Raw genomic sequence first — 15,098 nt, 5'->3', positions numbered from 1 at the left:
CACAAGCGAAAACATAATCTGAGCAAATATTACATTTGCATTACAGCAATTCAAATCTTGCATGTAAATTCAAGAACCTGTGCCTACAGCAGCATTTGTGAAGAAGCCATCGCACCCACAAGACTGTCTGCAAGTTGAAAAGTAAAATTTACCAAATTAGCTTTTATCAGTTATTGTTGGCTGTGCAGCAGTGGAAATACAACTGTAAGACAACTGTTACTTTACTGCTGAAGAAATATTCAAAACCAGAAGATTCTAAAGCAAGCTCTGAAGCCTCTGCACTGCTGTCCTATTAATCTGCTGTACAGTGTTACAGATTTTATGATTTAAAAAAATCATCATAATCAGAAGCTGTGGAATAAGGAATATTTTACTGCTACTTATACTTATTATTGGCATTATCATTGTATTAATTAACATTGCATTAAACCACATAACAAGCATTTGTAATAATACATATAATCAAGAAGCAGGCTTGAGTGAAGGCCTGAATGTATTCAGCTTCTTGTTGCATTTGAGTTTGCCTAGCAACAGGTGACGCAAAGAGGAGGACAAGTCCATGGGGACCTCATCACCATATCTGGAAGAGGATGCCAGAAAGGGGAACTTCTGTGTCTGCATTTATCTCTTAGAATAGATCATTATCTGTAGAAGAGGCAAATAATGTTCTTAAGATGCAAATTATGTGCTTGTAAACGCATGAGGGGCGTCATAATACCCTGATGTTATAAAAGCAATCTGAAGTGTATTTTTGGGTGGGGATTTACAACTGATGGTTTCCAGTGTACGTCTCCCCACGCTGCGTGCATTCATTAAAATCAATTGTTCGATTGACCTCTTCTGGACCATCATTGTTTTACTCTCGTCCTCAATTTCGGACCCGTAACAAAGCGCACATCATTCCTGAGAAAACATTGTTTCTTTGTCAATTTAGTAAACTTATTTTTATAAAATGTTTTTATGCTGCAGCCAGTGAGTACGCTTCACTCAGTGAAACAGCTGTACACATCTGGCTGCAGAGGTCCACTTACTGTGGGTCCAGCCTCCACTGTAATAGTTCATCCAGATGATATTTCAGGTTCTCTGAACAGTTTGGTAAGTAGCTCTTCTGTCTGCTCTGACGTAGTGTCTGGTAAATAGTTCAGGCTGTTGCTGTAATGCTGTATAAATCTAAAGGGTCTTGTAACTATTACACGCTATGCTTGTAGCTGCTGTGTGCTAAGTTTTTATGCTTTGTGGTCATCACTGTGCAGCTAACCAGCAGATTAACTGTTTTAGATTCATCACTCTGGTCACCAGGCTTGGACCTGCAGACCACACAAGAGTTCTAGCCCGTAACCATAACACCATGACAAAGTTCCCGTGTTGATATACGGCACTACTGCTGAGCTGAGCAATAAATTCCTTTTAGTCAAATTTTAGTAAAAACTTGTGTGTTTAAAAAAATAAGAAATGAAAATAATCTCTGTATATGACATGTACTTTCTACAGATAAGATGTAGTAAATATCCTCACTCTTCCAAAAGAAATGAAGGCCAAGTTTAGCGCTGGTTAGTACATTATGTTCATGTAAAAATGAATTGTTGTCATGTGCAATGAATTCAGACGTACCCCAAGTTTCCTCTCCTCCCTGAGCAACATCTGGAGTTTGGTTGCTGTTTGGTTTGCTCTTGTGCACCTAACACTGCATCCACCAACTCTTCATGCACCGCTGACAGTTACATTGTGAGTTTGAGTTTCTTCTTCATGTTTCTTTAATAAACTTTTTCTTAATTAGCATTTCTATCTGCACCTGTCTTGCTGTCATGGCTGTGTGGCCTAGTTTTGACAAAACCAAGTAAGCACAGCCTAGGCCATTTTCATGGTGCAAGGATCCTTCTTCTGTGCTGTATAATTATAATAAAATACAATGATCATACATAGTCCACTTTGGGTACAGCACAGTGGTCCCTGTTCTGCAGGTACTCTGGTTTAGAGTGTGAAGGGTTGTTTCTCTCTTTATGTCAGTTATGGACTGGAAACTTGTGAAGGGTGTACATTGATTGTATCACATTCATTTAATAATAGTCTCTCTTTTTTGCCTTTGCCATGACTTCAGAGCAACTTGCCAAGTTTTTCAGCAAAATCAGATTTAGTTCACAGATGTTTTCTGTGCTGCCTACAAATTCCAATGAACCTAACCATCCATATTTATGTTTATGTTATGTGTAACAGAAATACACATAACATAAACAAGCATATCAAACAATTACCATAGCAAAAAAGTAGATACATAAAAAACGTACGGTATACGTGTTACAGTTTAATGTCAACTTGTCTAGTGCATAGCATTTACTCTATATGCTTTTATTTCCAAAATAATGTTAATTATTATTATAATAGTTTTTTCTTGATACTAACCAGGCTGGCTTTAGGTATAGTGGAATTTCTTTTAACAACAAATAATTTTCACACAGACCTCTAAAGTAATTAGAATGTTAAATGCACTGTTGTAGACTCTGAATATGAAAAATAACTCAAAAACTGATTAAATATTTTTTGTTAAAAATGCTTTTTTAGCACCATATCAGGAGTGAAAAGAGTTTTTCTTATTTACATTTGACACATCCAGTGCAACTGCTTCAAGTCACAATTTCCATCATAGCGGGCAAGGGCGTAGATTTGGTTTTGGCATTGGTGGGGACGGATGATTCAACCACCGAACCCTGCCCTGTTTCTTTTTTTCCTTTTCGTCTTTGCTTCTTGATAAAAAAAAAAAAGGAGAAATATACTTGCCTACATATGCTATTCTACATCCTTTTAAACCATTTAAAATTACAATTCATAGTTTTATAATGTGTGAATTATATAATGTTATGTTACTATTAAACAAATGACTAAGTATTTCATACTTTAGTTTACTTCAACCATATTCCATATAAATCAGATATCATACAAAAATAAAAATAGCTTAAAATACAGTCATGACAAAAAAAGAATATGACTTTAAGGACTTAACAACATTACTTCAGTTATAGTACACCAACATCTCTTATACATTAGCACTAAGGGAACACTGAATGACCTGGTGGTTTTTGTCCATAAAACTACTCATCTAAGATTACCACAAAGTAAAAGATCTCTCAGCAAAATGATGCAACATTTTAGGCACACTGTTGCCCCAATACACAACAACTCAATGTCCACTATGTGAAGGAGCCAAACACATGACTTCTCCTCTCATTAACTGAGATAACCTGCTGGCATATTTGTTTTACATCTATACTGTCCAGTCTCTCCTGGTGGACATGGCAACATGTTATTCATGGTTACATACAATTTTAGACTGATGTGGGCCAAAGCCTAAAACGATGTGCCGGGAGTTTGCTGTTCTCCCCGGTTCAGATATTTGAAGTTTGCACAGCTACATTCTCGCCTGAAATTTTTTTTAAAAGTTTATTTTGCAACCCAGAAAGAGTAATAAGAGGGGCACTGAAATTCGGGATTGTCCGAGAAAAAAACGGGAGGGTTGGCATGTATTGCCAATATGTATTGAACTTTAAGAAATTAATACTACAGTGACCATAAAAAACATGAAAAAATATTGCCGTAATATGAAGCGATCCTTTTCATATCGTCATCCGATATGTGTCGTTATATCGAACAGCCCTATTTTGAACTCTCCTCGTCCTTTGAGTGCGCAGTCACCTTTGTTAAATAGCAAGGTATTTAAAATGAATAAATAAATATCCCGTTCGTTTCAATACGCATGATCTGAGCATGCGCGGAATGACACGGAGCTATTCTTTGATCCTTTGATCTTCTCAAAGGGGAGACTGTGACGTGACGGTCGACGTCACCATCGCAGTCCATAAATAGAGGCTTTAACACAGTTTACCTTGGGGCGTCTTCAGTAACAGCGAGTTGGTTTTGCAAAGCAGGAGTCTTTGACAAAGGTAATACCTTTACATTTAAATAATTCAGGGAACATATTTTTTTCTTTTGACACTTATCCCTGCAGCAGTTCCAAAGTGAGTCAATGGAGAGAATAGCTCAGGATTTAGAGTTTCTCGAGGAGCAAAGCAGAATGATTATTACTAGGATGGACAACTTTGAAAGGGAGTTGAATAAACTAAAGGAAGAGCGTGCGAAAATCAGGCGTGAAATCCAAGAGGAAGTAACAAAGAGTGCTGTTGCCAACTTGGCACGTAACGCAGGTCTAGGTGTTGCCATAACGGGCGCTATTTTGGTGCAGTTTACCTGGCCACCTACAGATATTTGAAATCATACACAGTCAGAAATAGGGGTACGGAAGGGGTACATTACTGTGCCCCAAGGTACAAAAATGACATTAATACAGTCTAAGGACAAATACTGGACCTCAGGGTAACTATCTGTACCTTTTTTAGCGTCTGAAAGGTACATACATGTTCCTTAATTGTGAAAAGTACAACTATTTGGATGAATTGCAAAAAAGCACCCTTATTGAACTCGGAGTGCGAGTTGAGCCCATCCTCACAACATCAAACAAAAAGTAGAAGAAACTCAAGGAATAGCTGGTGGATTCTAGAACTTTCTGTAAATGCAGCAGGTGCCATTTTGTTTTATCAACGGACGGAGATGGATTACGAACTTGCAAGTCCTGGTGTGCTCTGTTCACTTTCAACCGAGGAACTCTTAACAAAAATACAAGAGTGGGGCTTAGATGTCACCGAAGCTAAAGCTCAGCGTTTCAGAGGTAAGTTTTATTTAAAGAAAAATGTAGTGTAATTACTAATTATTGGTTTAGCCTAGCTTAACGTATATTAGCAATTTAGCTAGTTTCAGCACTCTCTTAGCTCAAATTATGTCTTTTTACAAACGTTTTTACAAACGTTTTATGTGTAAAGTTGAGGTCACAGTTCTGAAAAATGAAAAATGTGTACACATAGTATTTGTATAAGTTTGAACTTATATATGTGGTTCGGCCACAGTCTATGGGTTCGGTAACCCCTGCGCAGCGGAACGGCGCGAAATTTGATTCCCTGGTAGCTGAATGCAGTTTACCGTTAGTGTATTAATGGTTTAATAAAATCACGTTTTTACATCCATTCCAAGGCCATCAACACACATGGGCAGCTGAATATAACGTTTAAAGGAAATATCTTGACGCCGCACTTGTTTAAAATATAACAAGGGTGTAGCAGCTGGGGTTTGATAGTCGCGTTTTAAGCAATGTGGGAACTTCTTCAGCATGTAATCTGAGCTTGTAATACGGTCCTGCGGGTGTTATCGCTATAAGTAATTGGTCTGAAAGAACAGACGGCAGAAACTGTCGGAAATCTGGAGAAAGGAGTCACCTTACTAGTGAATATGAACAAATTACAGCATTCTAGTCTTTTTTTTCTTCCAAACTTGAAAGGGCACAAAAGCAGACTATGGTTGCATACCTTTTCCAAGGATCCTTCAAAAAGCAGGTTAAATTCAACCAATTTGTGTCAAGGATGAAGGAATCTTCAGTGACGCTGACTCTACAGACTGTCTCTCCAGAAGACTGGCAACCATCTACTTCGTCAACTTCAATAAGGTATTTTCTTATTTATAATGAAGTTAGTATGTCTGAAGCATACATGTTGGCCGTTATGCACTTTTAGGATTTAGTTAATATGATCATTGTTTCTACCATATGTATTGTTACTGTAGTGGTTTATACTTCAATTCATGCAATAAAAACAAACACTTAACTGTTTTCACAGTTAAGTGTTTTGTTTGTTCATGTAACTTCTTACAGTATTGTTGTTAAATTCTATAAAAAAATAATTATGCAGCACCATACATAATTAATATCAACTTTAGATTATTTCATTTTCATACACTGTTATTTTGTACTGAAAATGAATTTTTTACTTGTAGCTGTGCAACGAACTCGGGTGGATCCAACCAACAACGGGTAATGTAAGCCAGCGATTTCGTGAAGGGCTCTCATGTGTTGCAGCAAAAGTGACTGACCCTACACGAGGGAAAACCCCACTCTACCAGCTCTACCTTGATGCAAGAGAGGAGGCTCTCACTGATGACCTACCAGGTATTTGCTTTTTTTTTTTTTAACTTCAAGGCTTCCATTTTATATAATTTTTATAGGTAACTGGAAATGCCAGATAAAATGCATGGGTGATCTTGTTTTTTTTGTTTTGTTTTTTTTGGCAGATCTTGACACAAGGGGTGCACTTTTATTCCTGCCATACGTCTTCAAGGAGAAACTGGATCTCTTTGTCATACTTGGAGAGGTGTGTGTATTAAAATATTTAGTCTATATAAAAGGAAAACAAATGTATCTTTTGTTAAGAGACTAAGATATTGCTTTCCTCTACCTTCTCTTTTGACTTCAAAGGTTCATCCTAAAACCCCTATCCAACTGTTCAGCTACTTCATGAAGACTGGAAACCAGTGTTCTCCAGAAGCGCTCCAAACATTGTGAAGTTGGATGGCAGTGAAGTGTGCAGAACCTCGTGTATTTTTGAAGGAATCATCTCTTCTTTCTGCTTGTATTTTGTCTTCAACCTTGCTTACCCAAAACATCTGAAGAACACCCTGATTTTTCTCCAAAAGTACATTGTGAAAATAGATGAGGGTGAGGACCGGCCTCTGCCAATCACAGTCACCAGACAAATAAATCTTCTGTATTGACCACCATGCCTCAGCCATATCAGTGCTCCAAATGTGACAGAAGAACCTTTAGTTTGACAAAGCTTATTCAGCACATAGGACTTAGTCATTCCCATGATGCCAATTTTGATATAACTTGTGGACTCAGTGACTGCTGTTCTTCTGTTACACCAAAGTGTCATTATTTAATCCACTACGCAAGACTGATTGAAATGTTCGGCCCTCTACGTTTGTTATCGTGTATGAGATTTGAAAGTAAGCACCAGTATTTCAAAACGTTGTCCCGCAATTGTAGAAATTTTATGAACATTGCTACAACTTTGAGCAACAGACATCAGTTCAGACAGTGCTGGGAGTTTTCTAACAAAAGTTTACTTGGTGAATTTGAAAATGTTTTTGGAAAAAGTGTGACTACAGCATTTTTGTCATTACCACTGGAACTGCAACAAGCACTGACAGTCTATTGTGGCTTTTCTGAAGTTGATAGTGCTAAGAAAGCTTTCCAGCGTGTGTCAGAAGTAATTGTGAACAGTGTCAAATACTGTGTAAGAGATGTGTTTGTCATTGATGTACTGCATTCAGAGAAGATTCCTCTGTTCTGGCAAATTAAGTACATATTTAATATTGACACAATGTGGGTCTTTTGTGGAAAAATTCTCATTCCTCTGTTAAATGACAACCATTTTCATTCATACAGTGTTAGAGTTGATAGTGAATGGACGTTGCTAAAACCTGGGGCCTGTTCTTCGTACCTCGCTAAGTAAGTTAGCCGGATTTGAATGTTGACGATTTCGCGTGATCTTGGATCGTTCGGTTCTCCGAAGCTCATCTGGGACTTGCTGTCATAGCAACAGATCCGTAAGCGTAAACCTGCTCGGGAGCAGGTTTACTTTATGTAAACAGGATTAGATCGCGGCCTCTCAGGTATGTCCGCTGCAGTTATATGAAAGCAACAGCGATATTTCGCCACTGTTTTACCATAAATAAATATTAGCAATGTAACTAAAGATAATGTATTTGATTCTTTTATTGATTTCATACAGATACATACAGGTCATTTCCGAAAAAAAGGGAAATGTACTATTAATCATTCTATTACATGTAGTAGATCATGTCAGATGTAATTCATATTTTAGAGTAGTAATAGTAAATTACTACGTGCAATCAAGATGACAGACCACGGCTAAAAAAGCGAAGGTGGATTTGGGAAGTCTGTCGCAGCCATGTCCTGTCCGTTTGTACGCGAGCAAGGAAGGTGCAAGATTGATAAGGAGAGTTTACAGAATTTAGCGTATATTGCGGGATAGACGGGATCCTTTAGCTCAGCGCGACGGTGTGCTCATAGAGAGAGATCGATTCTCCCGTGAGGGTATTATTTACTTTCTCTCTCTCTCTCTCTCTCTATATATATACATATATATATATATATATATATATACTTACTGTACTGTATATACTTACTCCCGACTTACTGTGCATGCTTCAGTCACCCCTTGCATGGGAACAGGTAAAAGTGATGGAGTGTTATGTCAAACTACACACAAAAAACCCCACAATGTCAATAAATGTCACAGTACAAAAAGGGGTGTGACGAGGGGGTGCAGGACCACCACCTGTCTTTATTTGCTCTGCCCTTTTCTTGGTTGCTGTTATAAACAAACAAACAGATTATTTCAGGGTCTCTTGTCATAGACTAAAAGCAATATAAGTGATAAATATTACCATTCTGTGGAATATTTTTATATTTCACTTTTACTTTTTCCCATGTTCTAGTGGGTCCTGTTGTGGCTCTAATGTGAAAGAGGATATGATGTAATATAATATAATGTGGAATAAAATAATATCACATGATATAATGTAATATCATGGATCACTTACGAGTTTAATTTGTCAGCAACTTTCTGCCAGCCCTCTCTCCTTGCTTTTGCAGCCTTTGCAGTGTTCCCCTGCGTTTTAATTAAACTCTGAAACTCCTGATATCCCTCAATCAAGAGTTCTTGGTCTGCTGCCGTGAAATACTGTGCGCACTCCTTCGACATCTTCGCCGACCAATCACAGGGTTGCCGATCAATGTTTCTACTATCGATGCGTAGCCCCTTTTAAGCCACCCAGTGATCTCAGATTACTTCATCCAGCTATACTAATCATCAACAACAGGTGTGTTCGGAGAACCGGATTAGCGAGCTCAAGGTTAGTGCGATGATTTGATCTTGGATGTGTCATTTGATCTTGGATGTAGTAAGCGAGGTACGAAGAACAGGCCCCTGGACAGGAAATTGATGTTGCAGCTTATGACAAACTGTTGATAACAGTTCGTATGTAACAGTTAAGCAATGTATTTAAGAAGGTAATAAATATGACAAGTATTTTTGACTTTGTATCTTCAATTTTTCAAATCTTGAGAGGAAAAATATAGGAAATCTGTGTGTAGATACTGAACCTTTAGAAAGACATTTTTGTACTCCTTTTAAGGGTTCTTTTTTTGTACTTTATACTAAGGGTACAACTTTGCCCTTTAAAGTACAGGTTTGACGTGTAAAATAATCTGAAGATGTATAAGATGTGACAATATCCTTTATATCGATATAGTCTGTTACGTTATAATTATAGTTGCGGAGCCGCAAGTTTGCCTCTCTTTCGTCCACTTTTGTCTTTACGCAACGTTACTCGACCTCGCCTCACCTTCACTGAACACAACTCCCCCATCGCTTCACCTGCAGGCAGCGACAAGATGGACACGGCAAATCTCCGTTAATGAGTTACTGCGCATCGCCCCGTGCGTGGGGCTGGACGGTGTTAACGAGCTAGCCACGCTAACACCATGCACGGCCTGAAATCCTTTCATTTTCTCAAAAGTTGACTGCGCGCCTTATGTATGAATTCTGGTTGTGCTTGATGACCGAGAACCGATTTTATGTGATACACAGTGCTCAGCAATCTGTCCAAAAATGTTTTAGTTCGACTTTGGTAAGCTACGGAGCTGCACCGCCTGATGGATTGTCGGAGCATTACGGCTACCGAGGAGCCTCGCGGAGTAATACGTACTGTGCTTCAACGTAATATTACCGTACTGTGTGTATATAAGGACCATAAATGGCACCTGTTCAGAGACATGGTTACGAAGCGGATTTCAAACTCCAGGCTGTCAGTCACACAGTAGAAGTTGGGAACAGAGCAGCTGTGAAATCTGTCTTTGTTATTATGCTCAGCGTCTGTTAGTTTACATTTTGACTGCACAATTGTGAGCTTTTTGTTATGCACAAAACAACATAGTTTTCTTTTATTTATAGAGCATCATTATTTAATAAATACTCATAATTTATTTTTGAGTAGTTTTTTTCATGTACATCTATGCTGTATGTTAATAAAAGTGCCTGTGTGACATCTGGGACACAGCTTTGACTAAGAACTCTCTTTTTGTTCTTACTTTAAGGCTTTAAAAAAATATCGAGATATATATCTTATATCGCCATCCAGCTAAAAAATATCGAGATATGAATTTTGGGTCATATCACCCAGCTCTAGTACAAATCAGTACCCACAGTTTAGGGTACAGAACGGTACCTTAGAGGGTACCACCCCAGTGACAAGACATTGTACCCCTATAGGTACATTTCTGTACTTTAATTTCTGAGTGTGTACGGCATACCTGATTGGCTTATTAAGTGGTTCCTTCAGCAATTCTTCCAACATATAAAGGATCGTTTTCTAAATTTTTTCCGGTAATTCTTCTAGTAATAGTAATAATGTTTTCCAGCCACGGTCCGCCAATCTGTCATAACTATACTGTGCTCTCATTTATCTTCAATTTTATTTTGCCCTCACCTCCCAACCAGTCATGACAGAAGACTGCCCCTCCCTGAGCCTGGTTCTGTCATAGGTTTCTTCCTGTTAAAAGGGAGTTTTTCCTGTCCACCGTTGCTCACAGGGGATCATTTGATTGTTGGGGTTGAATTTTTGGATTGAATTTAATTGCCTTAAACTGAAAATCAAAAATTCAAGTGAGGGATTGACCAGGGCTCGCAAAATCGCTAGCCCGACGTCCCGGGCCTAGCGATTTCTCCAGTCGGGCTACCAAAATCTATCTCAGCCCTGCCCGATGGGCCGATGGGCTGAGATAGATTTTGGTAGGTTCTGATAGTAGAGAGCACAAACTTTGTTAGCTGGATTGTTTTTTTTTATTTGTAGTTTTTTTGGTGCTCCATACTTCAAAAACTACAAATATAAACAATGCGGTTGATGGCTAATCAAAATAAAGAAAAATAATATTTTAAAAAAACATCCACTACTGCTCTGTGTGTTTACTTCAATGAAGACTTGTATTTATTGTGATAGAAAAATATAAATTGTCCAAAATATTTGTGAGTTTTTAAATTAGCACTGCATGAGTTTAACTGTGGCACAGACGGCTGTCGGCCTGGTGAGTGAGAGCTCAACCTCCAAACTGAACCCAGTGTGTTACTCACAGAATCACAGATTTACTGACATTTACTGATTGTTCTGTAGGGTCTTTACAATTTTCAGCCCTTCAGGTGACTGTTGTCTTCTGACTCCATCTTTAGGGTTTAGTTAGATTAAATATTTAACCAGTTAATTTAAGAATGAAAGACACATTTATCACAAAGGCACTCTTATAATGTAGATTAAATGTGTGTTGACATAACATCTAGATGTATGATTAGAAAGAGAGAAATGTTGTAATGACATGAACAAAGTGCAGTATTCCAAGATGGCATCAGAGTTTTAACACCTTTTATACTCATGTTTTTATAATTATGTTAAGTGTAAAAGCTCAAAGATAATGACATAGATGCATCTGTTTCTGTTATTATCACAATAATCACAACATAAAATGATTATTGTGACATTTTTTCTGTGCTGTATTAAGGTTACCAGAGTCAGCTGGGGATTCATGAACGTCATCAGTGATGTTTCTCCACAGCGGGCTCATCAGTACCTGGTGACAGAAGGTCAATCCAGCTCTGACTTGAGGCTGTTCAAGAATCAGCTCCACTTGATCTGGTTCCACCTCTACCACAGGCAGAGAAACACAGGGTGAGATCTTCTCCTGCCAGTCATCACGCTATAACTGTGTCCAGGTGTTAAATTCATCCATGTGATTCAGCAACACTGTAAAATAATATTCATTTCTTTGGTAAGAAGTGTGTGTTTCTGTTCTTAAATTGATCATCACCAGCCTGGACTCTTTGTTGGCCAGACAAAATCAGAAACGGAAATCATTGGTTTTCACAACTGGGTCCAGTTCCACCTGCAAAGGATATGAGGCCAGGGAGCATGATTTGGTAAGTATAACATTTCACCAAACAGAAGAGTTTGATTTCCTTTGATTTCAGTATTCTCAGCCGGTCGGCCTCATGTGTGCCTGATCACAAGTCGGTCCACTTCATACATGCACAGTAGTGCAGGCAAATAGTTGCTCACATGCTCACTGTGGCCATTATTGAGCTCGCGTTGGGTGGAGACGAGTAGGGCTGGTATTGTCACGGATTTCTAGAATCGATTCGATTCAGATTCACAAGGTCCCGAATCGATCGATTTGATCAGGGAGAGGATGGACAGACTGTTTTCACTTCTTGAAAGATCAGTTCCAAAATCAGTTATGCATTAAGAAATGTATTTATTTGAATATTTTGTGACATTGTTATATGTGTTGCATTAGTTTAAAAGTGTTTTGTTATTAATAAATTGATTACAACAAACACTAACTGTCACTGAACTCATTTTATTTTCAGGTATTTTTAACATCTATGAACATAATGGTCACTTTGAACAATTTTACATGGATATTTATTTGATGGTAAATGGCCTGTATTTGTATAGCGCTTTACACATCCAGTCATCCACCCACTCACACACTAGTGATGGTAAGCTACATTGTAGTCACAGCCACCCTGGGGGGCACTGACAGAGACGAGGCTGCCGACACTGGTGGCACCGGGCCCTCTGACCACCACCAGTAGGCAACGGGTGAAGTGTTTTGCCCAAGGACACAACGACCGAGACTGTTCAAGCTGGGGCTCGAATCGGCAACCTTCCGATTACAAGGCAACCTCCCAACTCTTGAGCCACGATCGCCCCAATATGGCAATAAAGTAAATAACAACAACAATTCAGTGGGCCAGTTTCAGTCATTATGCAAATGTACTGTTTATGAGATTGGGGGAACCTGCAGTCAGCTGAGACCGAAGAAGTCACTTGGATGAGTGACGAAACGTTTCTCCCACAAAACGCTACGTCCAGATGAACAGAATCAACTTTTTGGAGAACAACAATTAAACAAGAATATTTCTAATAAGCCAACAATATTTAAAGAAGGAAAAACAATATTTACAGTTGTTTATACAGGATTAACCTGAGTGACCTGTTCCTGGACCGTTTTTTTAACAACTGTAATAGATTACAGGAAGTCTCTGGCTGTGTTGCTGAATCTGCCGATGCAAGATCAGACATGGATGGATGAGGTGCTGCAACTTAGACCTGCCGTTTGTCTTTTCTGGTCGGCGAGTGGAGAATCACACAGGCTGGTCTGCAAAGAGAGCTTTAGGATGCTTCCTCCCACTGTCCACTGCATCGTCCATCCACAGGGTTTGCAGGGCTGGCTCAACCCATGGCTGCCACACCACTAAGATGTTTTCAGAAATATGCAAGCAGGAGATGGTGAATGCTATATTACTACTAGTACAATACTTTTAACTCTGTAGCAGACAACAGTTTGATAAAATGCTATGAAAAAAAAGAAACCAAAAGATTAGATTCTATAAGTTTCAAAGAGATTTAATTTATATATTTTATATAGTAAAGTAAATGTACGAATGACCGGCAATAATTCAGTCACTGAAATTATCCATGAAATTAGCTAAGTAATTCCTAAAAGTGTGTAGATTAAAGACAATTATTTTACCTGGATACGATTGTCTCTGATGAGCCTGAGGTACAAAGCACGCCGGCGGTGACGATAAAGTTTTCAAACACTGTTTGAATAATCAAAGAGACATTTATAAAGCACAGTCTACAACAGACATACTTACTGTGTGAAAGGGAGCAGAGAAACACGCTGTATTGTTGCAATTCTCTTTTGCATAAGCCACACCAGAAACGCTCTGTGCAGATAGCAAAGTCACTGCAAAGGCACTGCAAAACTTGTAAGCCCTAGTTCGGCTCCCTACAAAGATGCTCCAGTTTTTCTTGCGTCCAACAAAATTAGTTTTAATATATTTTATTTTTAATGTTAATCTGGGCTGTGTTGGACAAAGTGAGTTAGCATAATTTAAATTCCAAAAAATGATTAGTCTCTTAAATGACTGGCATCTGACATAGCTAGACCGTCACCGGGGACTCTGTGAGTGGTAAGAGGTTTAAAAACAAACCATCTATACTGTCAACAAACAACTCTTCATCTGCATTTTTTCAGAACAAATTGTTTTCAATCTTGTGCACCTCAGTACACCGATACACTCGCCTCGGCAACCGTGACACTTACCCTTCAGCAAGTAATGTTCCATCCCACCATTTCCAAGTCCCTTCCTCATGGACGTCTCTCAGTCCGATCCAGAAGCCCATTGGGGGATGAGGCGTATCTTGATGATTTATTCTTCTGCTTATCCAATCTAGAAACTCAGGGTCTCTGTGAGGCATCCAAGGTCTCACACGGTGAGGAAGGTGAGACTCCCAGACCAGGTCACGAGTTTGTCTCGGGGCAGCTTGATGATTTATCAAATAATTAACTGTTGAGTTCTAACAAAAAAAGAAACAAAACCAAAGATACATTTTCAGAAACCTGCATGAACACCGCTCCACAGAAATACTAACAAACCTCTTCATCTTGGCTGTCTATGATTATAAGATCTCCTCCCTGCAGCTGACAGAAATCTCTGGATTCCTTCCATGTTTTGAATTAATTTGATTTCAAGGGGAAGTAGTAACATACAGGGTTCATTAAAATCCATCCTGCAGGACAGTGTTTGCAGCCATCGCCTGTTTCCAAAAGAAAATGCCATCATTATAGAAAATGATGAAACAAATCATTATGCTTTTATAATTTTATCATATACAGAAATAATGAAACAGGCCTTACTAAGCATTGATAAGCGTGTTTTCATGGTTTCAATTTCCTTTGTAACTTTTTCAATCTGACTTTTATAGTCATTGCTTCGTTTCGTCTGGTGTTCAAGCTCCCAGTTGGTTTGCGTCTGACGGCTCATCTCACTGTCCAGCTGCTTCCTGGCATCCTTCCTGGTTTCCACTGCAGTCTTGTAAGTGTCCTGGAGGACGACCAGCTCTTTGCTGATGCGTTCGGTATCATCGAGCGTGAGGTGAGAATCTGTGAGTTTGTTATCTGCAATTGTTGAAGACTGTTACTTTTCTTATCCTTAAGTAACAATATTATAAATCAGGTGGTTTGACAACATTGTACATCATCAGTTTTATTATGTGTGCCTATGCCAAGAGGCACA

The 15,098-nt window shown here is 38.8% G+C and overlaps 2 long non-coding RNA genes across 2 annotated transcripts; one reads left to right on the top strand and one right to left on the bottom strand.

The window, feature by feature from the left end:
• Positions 1-5,739: 5,739 nt before the first annotated feature.
• LOC112844577 (uncharacterized) lies at positions 5,740-7,257 on the top strand. Its single transcript, XR_003217301.1, has 3 exons — positions 5,740-6,043; positions 6,166-6,245; positions 6,350-7,257. It is a non-coding gene; the product is annotated as an uncharacterized LOC112844577 (long non-coding RNA).
• Positions 7,258-12,992: 5,735 nt separating this feature from the next.
• LOC109200573 (uncharacterized) lies at positions 12,993-15,003 on the bottom strand. Its single transcript, XR_003217302.1, has 5 exons — positions 14,720-15,003; positions 14,459-14,619; positions 14,126-14,379; positions 13,547-13,616; positions 12,993-13,267 (listed from the first exon to the last, which is right to left on the bottom strand). It is a non-coding gene; the product is annotated as an uncharacterized LOC109200573 (long non-coding RNA).
• Positions 15,004-15,098: the final 95 nt, after the last annotated feature.

This window comes from Oreochromis niloticus, unplaced genomic scaffold (genome assembly GCF_001858045.2).
Source record: "Oreochromis niloticus isolate F11D_XX unplaced genomic scaffold, O_niloticus_UMD_NMBU tig00000304_pilon, whole genome shotgun sequence".
Taxonomy (NCBI): domain Eukaryota; kingdom Metazoa; phylum Chordata; class Actinopteri; order Cichliformes; family Cichlidae; genus Oreochromis; species Oreochromis niloticus.
Note: the sequence above shows the minus strand (reverse complement) of the source record. Positions and strands in the feature narration are given on the sequence as shown.